The sequence below is a fragment of the Cebus imitator genome, unplaced genomic scaffold (genome assembly GCF_001604975.1).
Source record: "Cebus imitator isolate Cc_AM_T3 unplaced genomic scaffold, Cebus_imitator-1.0 Scaffold370, whole genome shotgun sequence".
NCBI lineage: Eukaryota > Metazoa > Chordata > Mammalia > Primates > Cebidae > Cebus > Cebus imitator.
Window position 1 is genome coordinate 802,046 of NW_016107685.1, and position 13,010 is coordinate 815,055.

The window sequence follows — 13,010 nt, forward strand, 5'->3', positions numbered from 1 at the left end:
CTTTATTTTTTTGGTATTTTTTAGAAAGGCTGATACTGGTTGTTCCTTTCTATTTGTAGTGGTTCTTTCAGAAGCTCTTGTAAAGCAGGCCTGGTGGTGATGAAATCTCTGAGTGCTTGCTTGTTCACAAAAGATTTTATTTTTCCTTTACTTGTGAAGCTTAGTTTGGCTGGATGTAAAATTCTGGGTTGAAAGTTTTTTTCTTTAAGGATGTTGAATATTGGCCCCCACTCTCTATTTCTTTAAACTTTTTGTTTCGTATCTTTCTTTCTACTTCTTGACCTTCTGCACTGTGAATATTTGTCCTTTTGATGCTCTTTCATAAATTCTCTAGGATTTCTTCATTCCTTTCATTTATTTTCTCTCCTGACTATATTTTTTTAAATAAAATGTCTTTGAATTCACAGATTCTTTCTTCTATTTGATCAGTTCTGCTGTTGACACTCTCTATTACAGTTTTCAATTCATTTATTTTATATTTCAGCTCCAGAATTTCTGTTTGAGTTTTTTGTATAAGCATAATCTCTGTTAATTTTTCTCTTTTGGTAGTTTATTGTTTTCCTGATTTCATTGAATTGTCTCTCTGATTTTCTTGAACACCATTAAGCTTCCTTAAAACAATTATTTTGAAATCTTTGTCAGACAGTTCATAAATCTCCATTTTTTAGTTCCTAGTGCTTTATTTTGTTCCTTTGGTGGTAATACATTTCCCTGATTTTCTTGATCCCTGTGACTACACTCGTTTCTGTGCTTTTGTTGAAAAAAAAAAAAAAGACTTATTTCAATTCTTGCAGACTGTCTCTGTCTGTCTGAGAGAGACCTTCACCATTCAGCCTATCCAGAGATTCTGAAAAAGTCATTGGTGTGAAGTGCAGGCAGGCTTGCTGCTGGAATCCTTTGTCAGGCTGGCTGGTGCCTGGGTCAGGAGGTGGGCAAGCATGGCCCCTGGGTTCTAGAGGTTGGGCCTGGAGCCTGGATTCACTGGCTTGACCTGTTGTTTGGGTCCACAAAAGTGGTCCTCAGGCCTGTGTCCATGAGAGCTACCCTAGATCCTGTATCTGCAGGGACTAGACTAAATCTTGTTTCCATCAGGCTAATCTCGTGCTGGGGTAGACCTGGAGCTTGTGTCCACAGGGGCTGGCTCAGAGCCTAAGTTGGCAGGAGTGGTCCCTAAAGCCTCTTTCCATGCTGTCTTCTTCTGAGCCTTCCAAACTGTTTCAACCTTTGCCTGTTACACAGTTCTAAAATCACTTCCACATTTTCAGGTATCTTTTCAACAATAACCCACTCTACTGGTACCAATTTACTGTATTAGTCTGTTTTCATACTGCTGATAAAGACACACCCAAGACTGGGCAATTTACAAAAGAAAAAGGTTTATTGAACTTACTGTTCCACATGGCTGGGGAGGCCTCATAATCACGGTGGAAGGCAAAGAGGCGCAAGTCACATCTTACATGGATGGTCACAGGCAAAGAGAGAGCTTATGCAGAGAAACTCACATTTTTAAAACCATCAGATCTCATGAGACCCATTCACTATCACTAGAACAGCACAGGAAAGACCAGCCCCATGATTCAATCGTCTCCCACCAGGTCTCTCCCACAACATGTGGGAATTATGGGAACTACAAGATGAGATTTGGGTAGGGACACAGAGCCAAACCATACCAGTTCTAATTATAAGGAGGAGTTGTTTTGGGATTGTTCAGGTACACTGACTCTTTCATTCAGACACTAGGGCTCTTTTGTGATTATTGAGTATTATTGTTTTTTCAAATCTTTAACCATGTCCTGCTTTTGGATTTTGGCCCATGAGTTAGGGATTTTACCTTTACCTGTAATTTTTTTCTGATATTTATATTCTAGCTCTGATCCAAAGTAAGAAAGAAACCATTTCCAAGATGACTGGGTGGAGGAATCTAGAGTGATGCTCCACGTGGCATAATCTCCTCCTGCCTTTTGAATACTTCTTATATGGGATTCTTCTGTCATTTTGCAAAACCAATGAACAATCACTTGCTACCAAACTAGTACAGCAATCAATGACAGAATGGTCTGTTTCATACCATTCTTCTCCATAGACAGCCTAAGGACAGGCAAAGGGAACACTATGGTGTCCTTCATGTGTAGGAACTGTGTTTGCATAAATTGCTCAACAACAGGGACACTGTTTCCAACAGCCACAGAGATGTTCAGAGAGCATTTTCTCAGTTTTAGAAAACATTACTTCCATAGGCATACTTGAATAATTTCATTCTATTCTCTTCATTTTGAGATCCAAAGCTGCACTCATGTCTTCTCTGAGAAACTGAATATCTTTTATCTCCTGGTGTTTAATGCTTGTCAAGTCTCTCTGTGGAAGGATCAGGCTGCTCCCAGGTGATCACAGAATAAATCCAACCACCCTGAAGCACTGCTGCTTTTATCTTTAGTTACTGATGTGGCTTCATGAAGGGCAGAGAGGATGCCGTTATCAATGTCAACTAAACTTTTCTCAAAATATTTTCATTTTTTTACCTGCATTGTCTAAACAGAATCTCTTAATAAGGATTTTGATATAATTCCTTAAAAAACTATTCTTATTATGAAGGTATTACCAGTAATTACCAAAGTTGCCTTATTTTGCCAGAGATATGAGAATGTGTTTCTCCATGTGAGCCCTGTTTCCATTGAATGCAGGGCAGGTAGCTTACATGTCCCCTGCAATTTTAATGGTTGTTTTGCCCCCATATGATGGTAGAGACACCAGGAATGAGCTTGTGCTGCAGAAAATCAATAAGTGCTTTGCTGGGGATGGCTTCCTGACAGGAAATATTAAACCTCATGAAGAAATCATCTTTCTTGCTTTCTAGGTAGTTTACAGGATCATTTGCTCTCTTGAATGCCCTGTGCATTTGCTTACAATTCTCTGTTGCTCATTGGAATAAGCACACACATAAATCAATAATATATTTATTTTTAAATATGTATCTTTCCTGAGTAGATGCAGATTTCACTTCATCTGTTGTCTTTAGAATTTTCTGGAAATATTTTGGATTGCAATCACATAGTTTATTCCAACTATTGTTAATAGTTTTATTAAATCTTGAAACAGTGTGATCAGGTAGCCATACTCATGAACTCTTTCTTAATGACATTAATCATCTTTGAGAAAGAGTTCATGAATATGACTACTAATCATATTGTTTCAACATTGTTATATTTCTTAGTCATTTTGACATGTTTGCCATAATTAATCTGAAACTTCTCTGCAGAATTTCTTGTCAGTACATCCATGACGTCCATCTCATTTTTCAAATAATCTCAAAGGATGTTTTCAGAACCCAAATCATTGTCAGGCTCTGTGACTTTAGGAAGAGTTGTGGACACATCACAGACCCATTTTTTCAAACATTGATTGAATTTCTCTTGTAAGTCACCCACTTTTGAATGGCGTTGTTTTTTTCTTGTATATCTGTTTTAGTTCTTTGTAGATTCTGGATATTAGCCCTTTGTTAGATGGGTAGATTGCAAAATTTTTTCCCATTCTGTTGGTTGCTGGTTCACTCTAACTACTGTTTCTTTTGCTGTGCAGAAGCTGTGGAGTTTGATTAGGTCCCATTTGTCTATTTTGGCTTTTGTTGTCAATGCTTTTGGTGTTTTGGTCATGAAGTCCTTGCCTATGCCTATGGCCTGAATGGTTTTGCCTAGATTTTCTTCTATGGTTTTTATGGTGTTAGGTCTTATGTTTAAGTCTTTAATCTATCTGGAGTTAACTTTAGTGTAAGGTGTCAGGAGTCCAGTTTCTTCTTTCTGCACATGGCTAGCCAGTTTTCCCAACACCATTTATTTTTGTTTTTTTATAAATAAGCCTTCTACCACTTACTCTCTTACTCTTGCTCAGCTCCCTCTTGAACAGCAACAATTTTTACATTTGGTCTCTTGAGGTAATTTTCTGTATCTTGTAAGCAGCCTTTGTTCCTTTTCATTATTTTTTCTCATCAGACTACCTACTTTCAGATAGCTAGTCTTTGAGCTCACTGATTCCTTCATCTGCTTAGTTCATTCTTGTGTTGAAAGCCTCTAAAGGATTCTTTGATTCAGCAAACGTATGTCTTGGTTCCAATATTTTTGTTTGGTTTTTTAAATTATTGTTTCAATCTCTTTGTTATATTTTCTGACGTGCTTCTGAACTGCTTTACTGTAAAGATAACTGAGTTTTTCTTGGGCAGAGAACTCACAGATCACTATCTCACTAGTCAGTCATTGGATTTTCGCTTAGTCTTTCTGAGGAGGTAATGGTTCCCTGTTTGTTTTTGTTTCTTGTGGGCATGTATCAATGTCTTTGCATTGAAGGAGAAGTTATTTATTCCAGTTTTCTCTCTTCAGCTTATTCTCGTTTTTATTTAGTATATTTATTGCATATTTACCACTAAATTGCTGCCTCCTTTTTGGGTCTATGTGGTGCCTTAAGCCTAAGTTCACCTTGGCTCTAGTAAATGATTATAGTACTGACTGCTGAATGGGGGAGGTCTCAAAGGGATTATCCCAGCAATGTGGAAAGGCTGGCTAATGGCTCATGCCCAGGGTACCTATGGAACCTGCCTCCTGCAATGTGCTGCTGCTAAACAGCCTTCCTGATTTGACATCTCCTTTGACCAAGTAACAGAGCAGAATTCTCTAGACTGTGGATGATATTCTCACTTCTTCCCTTTGTCTTTGCTTATCATCAGGGGTATTTATCCCTTTAGTCACGATGCTTCCTGTGGGTTAAGGCAAAGACAGGTCAACTTGCAGCTAACTCAAAAAAGTGGGAAAGCTGGCTGACCACCTCAATTTCACGTTTTTCAATGTAGAAACTTTGAGTTGGGGGCGGGGGGAGATTTTCGATGCTATTAGTACCAGTGTGGTCCTGGGAACTGTCTCATCCTGATACTTGAGCTCTGGTTTATTGATGGTAAAAATTTCAGTGCTATATATTTGTTTTCGGTTTTCTGAGCAGGGAGAGTAAAGCCAGCTTGCCCCTATGCCATACTTTTGTAACTGTAAGTCTTTAATTTTTCTTTTAAATGTCCCTTCTATGATCATTCTTTAAGAATATCTCACTATGCATAAAATTTTTGTCTGATATTTTCTTTCAACGAAACAAATATTTCATTCTATTGTCTTTTGGCTTCCACTACAGCCATTGAAAAATCAGCTATTAGGTTTTTTAAGTTAAACTTTTTCTATGGATACCACATATTTGTTGTTTTGTTGATGTCGTTGTTGTTTTCCACAGTTTTATTCTGATACATCTGAATGTAAAGTTATTTTATTTCACTTTAATTTTTTGCCTAATATTTGCTAAGGTCTTAAATTTTGTCTTTATAATGGAAAATTTTCATTCATTATTGCTTAAAATTATTTACCTTTTCTGTCAGGTATGTTTTACCAGGTGAATTACTTAAGGCTTTTAAAAATTGTCTTATAAATTTATCTACCTATTTTGGATGTCTTTCATTGGAAAGATTGGTTTGAGCTGCTGAGTTTACCATTAATTAAAGTACAGACTTAAATTGTAGGGACATTGAGGAAGAAGGAATGCACAAGACAAAAATGACTGCAAGATGGTGTTTTACTCTGCTTTCCGTTGCTATAGCAGAATACTTGAGACATGGTAACTAACAATAAACAGAAATTTATGGTTCAAAGTTCTGAAGGCTGAGAGTCCAAGATCAAGGTGTCAACATCTTGCAAGAATCTTCTTGCTCTGTCATCACATGGCAGAAGGCAGGAGCACAAGAGGCAAAAGGGGACAACATTCAACCTTTCATAACAGCATTAACCCCACCCATGATGGCATAACCCTCATGGCCTACTCACCTCTCAAAGGTCCTGCCTCTTAATACTATTACAATGGCAATTGCATTTCAACATGAGCTTTAGAGAGGACAAACATTCAAACCATAGAAGACGAAATGACTATTACAGCAATCCAATACACATGATGAAGGCAAAATCTAAGGGAGACCTGCTAGGGTGTCAAAAAGAACTGAATTTAAATAGAGGTTTAAGAGGACAAATTGAAAAGACATTATCTACTAAATTCATGTTAATAAGAAGAAGGATGAATAAGACGCCCATTGGTCTGAAAATATGGTGGTGCCATTCAGTAGGACAAGAATTACAGGAGGAAGGGAAATTGAATAAAGTAAGAAATTGAAACATTTAAAATCTCATCCCATCTGCTGGTCAAGGATCTGTACTGGAGGTAGTGAGGGGAAAACACATCATTAATGAAACATTAAATACAGAGGAGCATCTGGGTCTACAGACGCAGATGAAGGTGGCATCAACAGACAGACAGGTATTAATGTAAACGAAAGATGATATTAACTAGGGAAAATTAAAAGTAAAAAGGGGTGACAAGCATAAACCAAGTTAGTAGCACATTTAAAAGGCAAGAAAGCAAATAAATATTATAAAATTCCCTAGGAAGAAAAGCAGACAACACAGATTTCACAGAAACTAGTAAAGAAAAGATAATCTATTGATGCCATCACTCCTTAAAAGAAAAAAAAAGCTACCAAACTCAAGCATATTTTCAGACTCCATCTCTCATCTTAATATTTCATATGCAATTGATTCTATGTAACATGAAGTGTCAAAATCAGTCTAGTAAGTTGCAACCTACCCTACAAACCACAAAGGCAATCCATGTTGAGAATACCCATATGATGGCTTGCACACAAAAAAAGGGTGTTAAAAATTTTTGTTAAAACAATTAAATGAGAAATGAGAAAGCCTTGTAGACTTGCATACTAGTACACTTACACTTTTGGCCATGTGGCTGACACTTCCTAAGATCAGAACAGTCAGGCTGAGTGTCTGTTTTTTATGCAGCCATGGCCACAGGAGAGCATATCACTGATGAGCCTCTGCTCAGAGGTGAAAGGCCAGAAGTGGGCCTGGCTGTTGAGCACCGGTTACCCAAGCTGCAGGAACACCTGGGTGTGACTGTGCCCAGGTGTTACAACACCTAAAAGAAAACAACCTCCAGAAGCTGAAATCCCAGACACAATATCCATGGGAGAAAAGGGTCCTGGAGAAGCTGCTTAACCTGTCACATTCAAACAGTCTTTAAGAGTTACAGGAGTCTCAAGTGGAGATGGCAAAGAGAAAGCAGAAGGAGCCAGAACAAGCACTGCAGGAGCTGAGGGTCTTGCTGTCAGAAGGGAAGCAGAGACAGGAAGAGGCAGTGAGGACAAGAGAAGCAGAGCTGAGGCAAGTGATCGACATCCCTGAAGAATACTAGCAATCTCCTGAAGAGCCTCTAAGGGAAGTCATGGAAACCTTGCAGAGACAACTCAACCTCATGGAGTGGACACTGTGCCACAGGCAGAACCTCCTGGATAGAGGCATGGTGAGATGGGCATCTGGAGGGCTGGCCCTCCAGGGAATTTACAAAGCCAACCACCAAAGGGACTAACAGAGAAGAGAGAGGAGTTGCTCAGTGTCCCCAAAGAGCTCTTCCTCTTGGGTCCTTAGCAAGGAACACAAATGGAAACAAAGGAATTCACATCTCCTCAAGCTGAATTTGTATTTACCCACATGGTAGAAAAGCTGGGCTTTAGTTAACTACTTCAGCCAAGGACGGAAGTTGGGGATTTAGTCTAGAAGCTGGTTTGGATCACAGCAAACATTAAGAATCCAAGGAAACCCAACAATCAAGTTCTGAGCATTTTTATTTCTGCTCAACCAAGTTCAGCTACATCCCCCTGCCTCCTGCCACTTTCCCACTGATCAGCTCCAGTTATTCAAGGCTGCTCCCCAGGAACTGAAATGCATTGAAGACCTTCTGGGTCAGACAGCAAACCCAGACAGATTCTCCTTGCTGAGGCACAGGATTGGAAACTTCTTCCACAGGTTTGGCTCTCATGTTAACCAAGGCCCTCTGCACCTGGGAGGAATCTACTGGTGGAAGGCCATTTCAGAGGGTTATTTCAGGGAGCAGTTGGCAGAAGTGAGGCAGCAGTCAGCAGAGGCCCTGGACATTTTCATAAGGGACAGCTACAGCGGCTTCAGAGTGAAAGTTGCTGCAGGTGTGAATGTTTCGGACTCTCATTCAAAAACAGCCACTCAGACCAAAACTTTCCCAAACCTCCAAACCAAGGTTCAATTATCTGTGGCCCAAACAGATGGCCCAACAGAAGCAGATGGCCTTGTGCAGTGGAAAGCTGGCCTCATTGCCAGCAATCAAACCTGATGTGTCATTGATCGCGGGCTTCAATTGGTACCAATTTGGCACATTATCCTCTCCAGCCACAGAAGCAATTTTAAGGATCCTCTTCAGGTGGCTAACTCCCTGAAAGGCAGCTACACTGCTGTGACTAGCATCACTGCCCATATCCAAGATGAGGAGGAGCTACTGAGTGCTGGGAAGGAAGCCAGGGTTTTTCTAGATGATGTAAAATATTTGGAGGTATCTGATCCTCAAGAGCAACTAAAAAAACTGATAAATTTCATGAAAATGTCGAGTCAAAAACTACAAAGTTATGACACTTAGATTGATGTATGTCTCAGATTGGAATCTGCAGAATTTTCTAGTAAACACTATCAACTTTGGCAAAAAGTCTTCCATTCATAAGACTGAATGTATTAAATCTCATTTACGCAGCCTTCTGGATCCCCATGTCTACAGAGTGACAAACTTTCCTCAGGCTCACTCCATCATGCAGTGGACCTTGCAATCAGATTCAGAGCAAGAACAGGTCTATATTTCCCAATTTACTCAATTAATTGAGCTCTTAAAAGGAACCCAGAATAACCTCATGGAAATGAACATCAAATCTGAGTCCCCAGAGACAGTGGAAGAAGCTCAGAGAAAGTCCACTGATGAGGTGAGCTTGGCTCTCAGCTGCTTCTTGAATTATCTCCAAAAAACAAAGCAGACAGACACACAACTCTTGCTAATTTCCATTGCAGCTGCTGCAGGATATCATGTGGTAAACAATACTTTTCAGAGTCTCTTGGGGTGTGATGAATTAAACTTCCTACTGGATGTAATGCAAACTGCCCAAAATAAATAACAGGAGCTTAAGAATATTTGCAACTATAGGGCTCAGGCATTCCTGGTTCTCACAGGTCTGACAGCCACAGTTGGAGACACAGCTATTTCTTCAGAAGAGAAAACACAATGCATGTCATTAATGAGACATCACATGGGACAATCGTTGTCTAAAGAAGTTACACATATCCTCACCATACCTGGAGCAGATCATGATTGGGAAAACATAGAGAAAGACAAAATTGCTTATTAATGGGGATTATGAAGAATAAGTCACCATCTCTTCTTTGCAAATGGAAGAGGTGAATAAACAGTGTCTTCTATGGAAAGAAACAGCCCCATGAACCACATGACAATGAAAATAACAAATGGGAGATGATCAAAAATGGAGCCTTCCTAGACTTACTCCAGTGTCTAAGCCTAGAACATTACTACCCCCCAAAATTGAACAAAGCTAATTTCCATCTGATCTATAAGACTTCTGTGTACAACACCCAGCCCAGCTCTGAATGGGAGCTTCCCTTCTATTTCCTGCAGAAACTACTGATGATGGATTATGGGCTGAGATACCTTGTCTTCAAAGATGATAGAAATGCAGAACACCAAGTATATCCAAATGCCTCAGATCAGGAAGATGAGGCTTTTGATCCATATGAAAACTTTTTTGAAGACAGTGATAGTTCCACTAAATCATTATCCACTAAGCCTAGGCCCCACATTCACCTGATGGATATTCAGATGGCAATTTTTCAGTGTGCAGATGATTTTTCCAGATAATATATTTTGGCCAAACTTTCCACTTGTCAGTTTGCCCTCCCTCTTTTGGTGCCTAATCCCTGTACTTCTCAAATTGAATTATTTCTCTGGTTTTTCTGTCAGATTGCAAGAAGTTGGCAGGAAGCAAGGAAATCACCAAAAGGAAAGAACTATTATAAGAATCAGCAGATGTGTTGTGTCTCTACCTCCATTGTGTCCTTCATAAGAGTTGGAAATGGCCTCTCTACATCCAAATCTCAGATTAACATAAACATGATGTCTTCTCAGTAAACATAAACACAATGTGTTTTTTCACCGATACTGCAGAGGAAGCAGGAAAGACTGCCTCTTGATGGAGGGTGTGGTGGAAATCTATTCGTTCTTTCCAGGAGGGGAAGATGAGGACAGATTTGACAACTGCATGACCTTCATCAATCTTCGTGGAGATGCAAAGGAACATGAGCAGCAGCTCACCTTCCTGAAGGAGGTCTCTACTGTCATTGTGATCCTTATGTCAGCCTCTGATGACAATGAAGGAAACTGAAAAATTGTCCATAACTTGTGGCAGTCATCAAGGCCTTTGATCTGCTTGCTTGATGACAAAGAAGCAACCATGACCAATAATTCTGGCCAAAGAATGAGAATAGGTATCAAGAATAGAAATGAGGCAGAATTAACAGAGGAACTCACAACTACAATCGGACATTTGCTAGAGCTCTCAGACACTGCTCTCATCTTGGAAGACTGTTCCCAGATTGCTTGCCAGCAAGGATTTCTTGTTGATGAAGACCAGAGAGACTGCAAGGAAGCCAAAGAAAAGGCATAGGCGCTAATGGCCTTACTGGGGAAAATGAAGTTACCTCAGATTACAGAAAAATTACTACCCTTCAGGGATAACTGTGGCACCACTGGTGTAAGAAGAACAAAGAACTTTATCATTTTAGAGAAAAGGGAAATCAGGGCATTGAGCAACACAAGAATGAGACCGAGACAGATAAACAAATAATACGGCATGAACAGCTGGCCAGAGCCTTTCCTCTCAATGATTTAATGCAATCTGTCCTTGAGTTTCTTCAAGAGCATTCAGAAACTCACGCCAAACTATACTTCTTGCAGTGGCTGAGTGTATTTTTGGACAAACTGCCTGCAGGACACTTGGAAGAACTACATGACAAACAAAGATGTTGGTGGTCGTAAAGCAAAAGGCACTCCCTGATATGCCTGCAAAATGAGATAAAAGCTATTTCCACAGAGATTAGTGACTGTACTATGGGAATTGAGCAACTTCTCAGAGAAGTTGGTCAGATTTAAGAAGCTCTGGAAGAAGCTTCCTCCATAAAAAATATCCTTTTTTTCTCTCTTCCCCAAATTGCTGTAGACCTGATGATATCTAGTGTTCCTGTTGAGCTGATGGATGGGGATGCAGCATATGTGCCTCTAACATGGGTGGTAGCTATTTTTGACAAGGTCTCTGAGAAACTTGGAGACAAATAGCTATTTGTTCTCTCTGTCCTTGGCCTGCAGAGCTTAGGGAAATCCACCTTGCTGAATGCCCTTTGGGTTTCAGTTCACTGCTAGTGCAGGCAGATATACCCAAGGGGCCTGCATGCAGCTCCTGAAGGTAGAGAAGACATTCACGGAGGAACTTGGCTTTGACTTTGTGCTGGTTGTGGACACAGAAGGACTTCAGGCACCAGAACTCAGCAACAAATCCCAGAATAGGGACAATGAGTTAGCAACCTTCATCACTGGACTTGCAAACTTGACTCTGATCAATATTTTTGGGGAGAATCCATCAGAGATGCAAGATATCCTTCAAATAGTTGTCCAAGCCTTTCTGAGAATGAAACAAGTAAAAATCTTTCCAAGTTGCCTCTTTGTCCATCAGAATGTGGGGGAAGTTACAGCTACAGACCAAACTATGGATGGATAAAGATGGCTAGAGCAAAAACTAGATGAAATGGCAGCAATAGCTGCCTTTTCACAAGAACAGTGCTCAGACGTAACCTGCTTCAGTGATGTCATTAGGTTTGATGTCAATACTCACGTCTACTACTTTGCTTACCTCTGGGATGGCAACCCCCCAATGGCCCCTCCCAATCCTTGCTATAGCCACAATGTCCAGCTACTGAAAAGTAGAATTCTTATGACTGCCACACAGGAATCCAGGGGAAACATCATGAAGATATCAGATGTAAAATCCCAGGTTCAAGATTTGTGGAGAGGCCTGATGAATGAGAACTTTAATTTCAGTTTCAGAAACACCCAAGAAGTCACGGCCATGAGCAAACTGGAAACCAGGTAAAACCAATGGACATGGGAGCTGAGGAGTCATGTGCTGGGCTTGCAGAACCAGCTGATCAACCAGATTCAGAATGGAAAAATCCAGACACTTGAAGAAACCACACTTGAGGTTCTGGTTAAGGAAAAATATGAAGCTGTCAAGCAAGATCTTGAAAAATATTTTAATGAAGACCCATGTAGCGAAATTCAATGGAAAGCAAATTTTGAAAATAAACTAATAGAACTTAAAGAAAAACTTATTTTACATAGCAAAAGACAAGCCAATGAACTCATTAGTTTTAACAAAAAAGGTCAAAATAGGCTGAATAAGATAAAGACAGATTATGAAAACAAATTATTGGAAAGGAGCCGACAGTTGGCTTTAACTGTAAAGGGTAAAGAATTGAGTGAGGAAGAGTTACATGAGAAATTCAATCAGCTTTGGAAAAAATGGGTCTGTGATGTATCCACAACTCTCCCACAAGTCACAGACCCTGACACTGATTTAGATTCTGAAAACATCCTTTGGGAGTATTTCAAAAACAAGACGAATGTTGTGGGCATACTGACGAGAAATGCTACAGAGGAGTTTCAAATCAATTATGAAAAACATATCAAAGTGAATAAGAAATACAGCCATATCCCAACGACATTAACAGTCTTTGAGAAAGAGTTCATTAATATGACTACTGATCACATTGTTTCAAGATTTAATAAAATTATTAACAGTGTGGTTATAATCCAAGTTATTTCCTTGAGATTTTAAAGACAATCGCAGAAAAGATACACATTTACAAATACATATATCATTGATTTGTGTGTATGTTTATTTCAAAGAGCAACAGAGAATTTTAAGGAAATGCTCATGTCTACTATTTTTCTTACCTTACATAAGACATGTATATTTCTTTTTTTTTTTTTTTTTTTTTTTTTTTTTTTTT

At 39.5% G+C, this 13,010-nt stretch overlaps 1 protein-coding gene and 1 pseudogene across 2 annotated transcripts in view; one reads left to right on the forward strand and one right to left on the reverse strand.

The window, feature by feature from the left end:
- Positions 1 to 13,010, reverse strand: part of LOC108288279 (olfactory receptor 2AG1) — a 58,394-nt gene that overhangs the window by 21,821 nt on the left and 23,563 nt on the right. The gene's annotated exons all lie outside the window — the stretch shown is intronic.
- Positions 6,869 to 13,010, forward strand: part of LOC108288282 — a 7,573-nt pseudogene continuing 1,431 nt past the window's right edge.